The following is a 6,740-nucleotide window of genomic DNA, read 5'->3' on the forward strand; positions in this document are numbered from 1 at the left end:
ACAGAAAGAGAGAGAAGAGGATAGAGAGTGATAGGAATGGCCAGACTGTCAAACTGACACCCTCCCACTCTGCATCTGTGTGACCGTGTTCAGTTAACCAGACCAAGGAGCCACCTAGAACCAGTAATCATCTAAATATTTCAGCTCTTTGGCTGAATAAAACAAACAACATTCCCACACCAGTGCTGGCTTGGAGTTAATCAATAAAAAGCATTTCATATAACAAAAAGGCATTGAAGCCAATATTCCAGGATTACCCAATCATGCACCTGGTCAAAGCACCACCTAACATTGCACAGGTGCACTGTGCCTTGCCTACTACATTCATCATTCAAATTCAGCCTGTAACACAAGTCCCGAGCACCATAAAGGCCTGTGTCATTTGGGAGGGTGAGTCAACCAAGGTTCCTCTTCCCTTCTTACAAAATTATGGTAACTGACAGTAAGATGCAGATAGAATCAGGTGCATACTGATGTCCTCATAGAATGCTATGTCACTTGGCCATTCTACACAGTTCATGAAATGGAAAAACATGAGTCTTTGGCTTCACACGTGACACACTTGACTGAGGCTTTTGCCATGTAGGGAACAGACTTCATCACACTCTTCTAATTTATTGCTCCTTTGGCATCCTGAAAACTCTACAGCAATCACAGGGAATGATGCGACAGAGTGGGACGTGCTTCAGAGAGCATATCATGCATATGTGGAAATGGTTTCCATGGTTTCTAGTTTCACGCTCAACCAGCATCATTCAGACTCTAAAGATTTATTATACTCATTTGATATTTTGCAGCTTCAGACAAAGAGAAAATCAATTTTGTAACAGGGTAATTGAAAACTACGCTTGGCAAATTGTGCTGTGAGAGCATGTAGTGCATTGACCGGTCAATACTTTCAATACTGACTCCTTTGCGTTACGAGAGGCTGTTTTGTTATGCTAATTGCCTAGCAACTGGTATTTGCACAAAAGAAACTCCTCACCGCTCTCTATAAAAAAACCCAAAAAAAAACCAAAAACCAGTGACTGAACAATGAGACAGGTATTGTGAGAGTGTTTAGTGATTCTACTGTAGATAAGTATTTTCTAATTTGTACTTACATCTCCTTCTTCTACATTTTAGTTTCATTTAATGCTAACTTACCTGATTTAGCTTGTTAAAGGCTTAATAATCAGTTTAGCAGCTGAGTTAAACTAGAGCTGTGTTCAAAATGTGCACTCAACCACTATATAGTGCAGCCATTAACAGCATGTAGTGCTGTTCAAAATCTCAACTGTAAATTTATGACATTATATAGTACACTAGAAAATCGTCGCGAGGCACGGCAAAATGTAGTGTACAGTGGCTGTATCCTACATCAATCGACTTAGACCACCATGCATTGCGGCCTGTCTTGTGAAAGCCCAGTTCAGATAGGCACTGTATGGCACTGGAGCTAGGTTACACTAAACTCAGAGGGCAGGAAAACACTCAGATATGCAGTTCAGCTCAGATAATTGTTAGTGGTCTGCCACATGATTTTGTCTTTGAAGAAGAAGAGGGTGGCATCAGGGCAGTTGAAAAAACTGTAGCTTCACAAATCAAACCGATTTTTCCCCCTCTGGGTTTTTTCTGAGTAGAATCAAGATTTTAAGATTTCAGTGCTTATATTTCACCAACAACATAACATTTCTGAGACCTGTGAAATAAAATGGAAATAAATAAATAAATAAATAAGCAATATAAAGAAACAAACAAATAGATCAATAAATAAATAAATAAATAAATAAATAAATAAATAAAACAAAAACAGATTTACTTTGGACTTTATTTGTTTGTATGTCTATCTCTCTTCCCGGAAAAAAGTACTATTTGTTATGGGCAAATGGTACTAAGTTATAGTCTGCTTTAATAATATTAGTTGAAAAAACAATAGATGATAGGTTCCATTTGCAGTTTCATAGACCAAGGTTTGGTGGAGCGTTCAGATTTGAACTTTTGAACCTCTTGTTCAGAATCTGAATTTACCAACAATTATCTTATCTCTGTTTTTATTTTTGCTCTATTAAAATGTTTTTTTCAGTTCTGTTTTTTTTTCATTTCTGTTTGCATAGTCAAGCCCTGAAACATAGCAAAAACACATCAGGTTTAGCAAATAGGCAATAATGCAAGACTTGGCTGAAACAGACTTTTCTAATGTTTTGTTATTTTGATTACTTTAACATTGAACTGTTTCCTGTTTCTTAATGCATAAATATCATGATTTTGGACTACATAACAGTTCTACCATCTGAGGCTCTCATTGTATTTCTATGCTGATATTGCTTCAGGCAATATAATGGCATATCAAAAGGTTCTGCTGTCTTGACCACTGATTCTTTTGCCAAGTATATATATATATATATATATATATAAATATAATGGCTCAAAGTTTTCAGCTTGGAGAAAGATCAGCTGAGCTGTGTAGCTGAAAAAAGAGTAAACTTTGATGAATTATAGAATGATAGACAGATCAATCTACAGCCTCCCAGCTATTCCAGGAAGAAGTGGAGGTTTGCCATCTGAAATACTTCAAAATGATAAATAAACGAAGAGTCCTGCCCACACACATATACAAACAGAGACACATAAACACAACATAATACCTCAAATATAACCCCCGGATTTGATAGGCCTTGACCGTGTAATCGCTCTGAATCTCAGAAATAAGTTTAAAATAACAATTATTGACCATAGAACCGCTTTGAAAACAGTTGAAACCTGGTATCTTTACAGGAATCCTCAGCAAAATATATGTGTGTGTGTGTATGTACGTGTGTGTACAGAATGCAGTAGTGTTGAATAAACTTAGTGTTCAAGTCAATGGTTTGAGCACAAGACCAAAAATTTCACTGACATGTCAATATGTGAGAAACTGGGCGAGAGACTGTGTGACCCACTGTGCTATGTTGAGGGGGGCAAAAAAACACACAAAAAAACAAAAAACAAAACAAAAAAACAACAACAACAAAAGAGGAGACAGAAAATCTTTTGGCTCTCCACAGTATTCACTTCCCTGATGCTCTTTTACAACTAATCCTCAAATCCATCCTGGACAACAGAGCAACACACCTTTAATCTGCCTGGAAAGAAAGGAACTGAGCAGTCTCTGTGAGATTGCCGAGACAACACCGCCAACCAGCAAGTGCAGGACACCCAACTGTTGCTATTAATTGCTCAATTACAGATAGGAGAGGTGGAGAGTGACGGGTGGAGAGGAGTGTGCAGAGAAGAGGTGATGAGAGGAGTGTAAAATGGGAAAGAAAAATGGAGAAGAGGAAAAAAAGAGTACAGCAAAGGGAGGGGGAGAGGAGAGGAGAGGAGAGGAGAAAGGGGAAATTGTTGACCAATTTAAGTCCTGTTTCTGCAAAGTATTCTGAATTTTTTGTTCTTTCTTTAAAATAACACAGCCACACAGGTACTAATCTAATGCAAGGGTACAGCTGTCAGACAATGAAGCTCTCACCATGTAAGCAAAAAAAGCTATTTCCCAAAAAAATGAAAACCTACTGGAAACAACAGTTGTCAGGTGGTCAGTCTGAGCATAGTTAAGAGTCAGAATACCTGTCTGGAGCACATGAGAGTATGACACATCCATGTCCACTGTGTGGGCTGAACAACACTGTCCTGCACAGATTATTCAAGCCTGTTCCAGGAGGATAGCATGGGATCACTTAAAGTGCTGAGGTAGAGGCCGTGAAATTGCATGCACTCATCAATCAATTCTGGAGTATGAAGAGGTTCATGTATGCAACTATTATCTGAATTGTTGGACAGAAAATTGTTCTTTTAGAGTGCAAATGTCAGAATAGCATGCACGCGTTACGATAAAACTGTTACAAAAAGAGATTCTCAAAGTCCCAGTCTTCTCAAATGTTGAAGTGACTCTGCACTTTTGACACTGTTAACAAGAACAAGACAATGACAATGTTAAATATGCCACCCCACAAAGACCTTTTTTTCCCTTTCTTTTTCTTTTTTTCTTCCTCTTTTTTGAGTGACATCATCTGGGTGGGGTGACCTCTTTATTCAATGGCTCAAGAGGCTTTATCGGATGAGCATGGCAGAGTATAGCTAAGCAAACGGCATAGAAGAAAATTTTTGACATTGTACATTGCAGTGCTGGAAGATGTCCAAAGTCTTGTTTTCCCACCCATGTCTGAGTGCCACAGAACATACGACTCGTGATGGATCAGTGAGGTGTCAGGTCTGTCGCTGCTAACAGCGACACAGCTCTCAGCATTCCTACATGTCTGAAGAGTATTGGCTCCAGAGGAGGGAGACAGCATTGTTTACTTAACCTTGTTATTCGTTACAAAAAAGACATGTGAAGCCACAAAGGAGTTGAGTCCAGGCAACGCTACGGTTATATCGGTGCCTCATCTGCAGACTCCAGCAAGATTAATCTGACGTTGCCTTCAAAAGGTCAAGCTTTGCACTGAGTGGACATATGAATCAGCACCTTAATAGCTCTGAGCCATCTGTTTGCTTTGACCATGCAGAAAGAGAACTTCAATTTCTTTTTCTCTCTCTCTCTTTCTTTCAAAACTTCAGCACTGATAAAACCTGAATAGAGTGCTCCAAGAGTAGACTTTATATAACTAGTACCTCATCAAACAGCCCACAGTGATTGCTCTTTAGTTTTTACCTTCAGAATAGAGTTTTGAAGTGGTTTGAACCATGTTTTACAATGAAAGTACACTGCAGGTACTTGTACAAGCCTCCCATAGAGAACTGTGCAGTTGACTTACATTATTGATCCATGGATACAGTAATACAGTAAGTAAAAAAAAAAAAAGTATTAGGTTCAAGTGATGGGGAGTGAATCCATATGCCATGAGGAAATGCCAGGATGTTAAATTCATATTGTGAAAAAAATTTAGAAATCTTTTCTTAACTGCCTTCAGGGTATGGATAATGAATTTCTAACTGACACCTATAGACATCCATTAGCATAATTAAGCAGTTAGTCGGGCCAAACTTGCCACATGGAAGACAAAAAAAATATTACATGTATGCCAGTCGGGCTCATATAGGTTTGAATACGAATAAGACGTACTTACTCTAAATTAGTCAGGAGCTTACTGGATTTCAGTTTGAAATGGAAAGAGTGGGATATAGAATATTAAGTTGAGGGGGAGGGGCATTTGGTCCAATGATTTTGGCTTCTGATCAGTCAGAATTGGTAATGCTGAGTTTCTTATAGCTTTTAAATGTTGTTTAATGAGAGCACACTAATAAGGGTTGATCAGAAATCAAATCTAACCACCTTTCTCTTTCTCTGACTCTGTTTCCCCTTTCCAAGTTCCACCTCTATCACGGTAGGATTTCCAAACTTAGGTCCTCCGATCTAGAGATGAAGAGACAGGAAGTTCCTGAAAGACTTTAACAGGATTAGCATCACAAGAGACTGGCAGCACACTGGAATGTGTCCATCAGTCAGACTGAGCTCTATGGTCTAAATATTTTTTGTGAGATTTGAAGTTGCAATCCAGATCCAAAATGGATTCAGACAGCTCTTTGAAAATGACTGATAATTTTAATAAACATGTTGCATCTTCTTTAAAGATAACTGGATTTCAGTGTTTTGGCTCAGTGTAATGATACTAACAATCCCCACAAAAATCTTTGCTTATTTCAGCTATTTATTTTTTACTGATCACAAAACAAATGTAAGAGACAGCAAAACAGGGCTCCATAGTTTAGTGGTTATCATGTCTGCTTTACATGCAGAAGGTCCTGGGTTTAAGTCCCAGTGGAACCATGCTTTCAGCACCATTAGTGGAGACAAACCAGCCTGCTCTGAGACAAAGGTTTACTTTTACATACAAGCAATATCACTTCACTCAGTATCATTTGAATTCCTGCTTTTTCTATGACTACATGTTTCTGTAACTTGTACCTCGAGAACATTTCTCAATTCTTGCTCCAAAACATTGGAACAATCTTCTCACTGATGAGAGAACCGCTGAGTCCCTCCCTATCTTCTGCTAACGAATGAAAACTCATCCTTCAAGATTGTTGTCCTGAACCAAGATTATTTCACTGCTCTAGTGGTACTTATATTAAGAAAAAAAAAAAAGAATTATAGCACTTCTTCATGGAGGGGTTCTCTAACTGATGGTGACATATTTTTCTCAACATAAATGAAATTGTAAGTTGCTCTGGATAAGAGATTGTGCTAAACAAACCACATTATAATAGATTTAAAATCTTTTGAAAAGGAATCAAAAAGGTGTAATTAAATCACCCTTGATGACTGATGCATTATAGAGAAAAGAGGAGTGAAAACATGCTGTGAGGGCTAAAGCAATAATCCACTTCGGGAAATTATCCAAATACCATTCTTCATATTTCTTGTGATACTAAAGAGAATGTGTATCAACAACTGTCATTCTCTTTAGAAAAGTTCTGCTTTCGACCTATCATTAAGATCTTAAGCAAACATTGTCCCTTCTGCAATGCACTATAAATGCCTTTTATATTATACAGGGGGTCAGAGGGTCTATGGAGAAGCAGTTGTGCTAGACCAGAGGGGGGATTCAGTTTGGTGTAATGTTAACCTGCTGGCTTTTACAGAAAAGATAAAAAAAAAAAATAACCTAGCAATTATACTTTAATCCCATTTCAGTATGGCAAACGTAATGGCTGGAAAGCATATTTTACAGCTGTTGTCAGAACACAAGGACACATACATACTCTTTCTCTCCCTCAGTCTC

General features: G+C 38.1%; 1 non-coding gene across 1 annotated transcript; it reads left to right on the forward strand.

Moving 5' to 3' along the window:
* Positions 1-5,712: 5,712 nt before the first annotated feature.
* On the forward strand, positions 5,713-5,785 carry trnav-uac (transfer RNA valine (anticodon UAC)). The gene has a single exon. It is a non-coding gene; the product is annotated as a tRNA-Val (tRNA).
* The last annotated feature ends 955 nt before the right edge of the window (positions 5,786-6,740 follow it).

This window comes from Chanos chanos, chromosome 8, assembly GCF_902362185.1.
Source record: "Chanos chanos chromosome 8, fChaCha1.1, whole genome shotgun sequence".
NCBI lineage: Eukaryota > Metazoa > Chordata > Actinopteri > Gonorynchiformes > Chanidae > Chanos > Chanos chanos.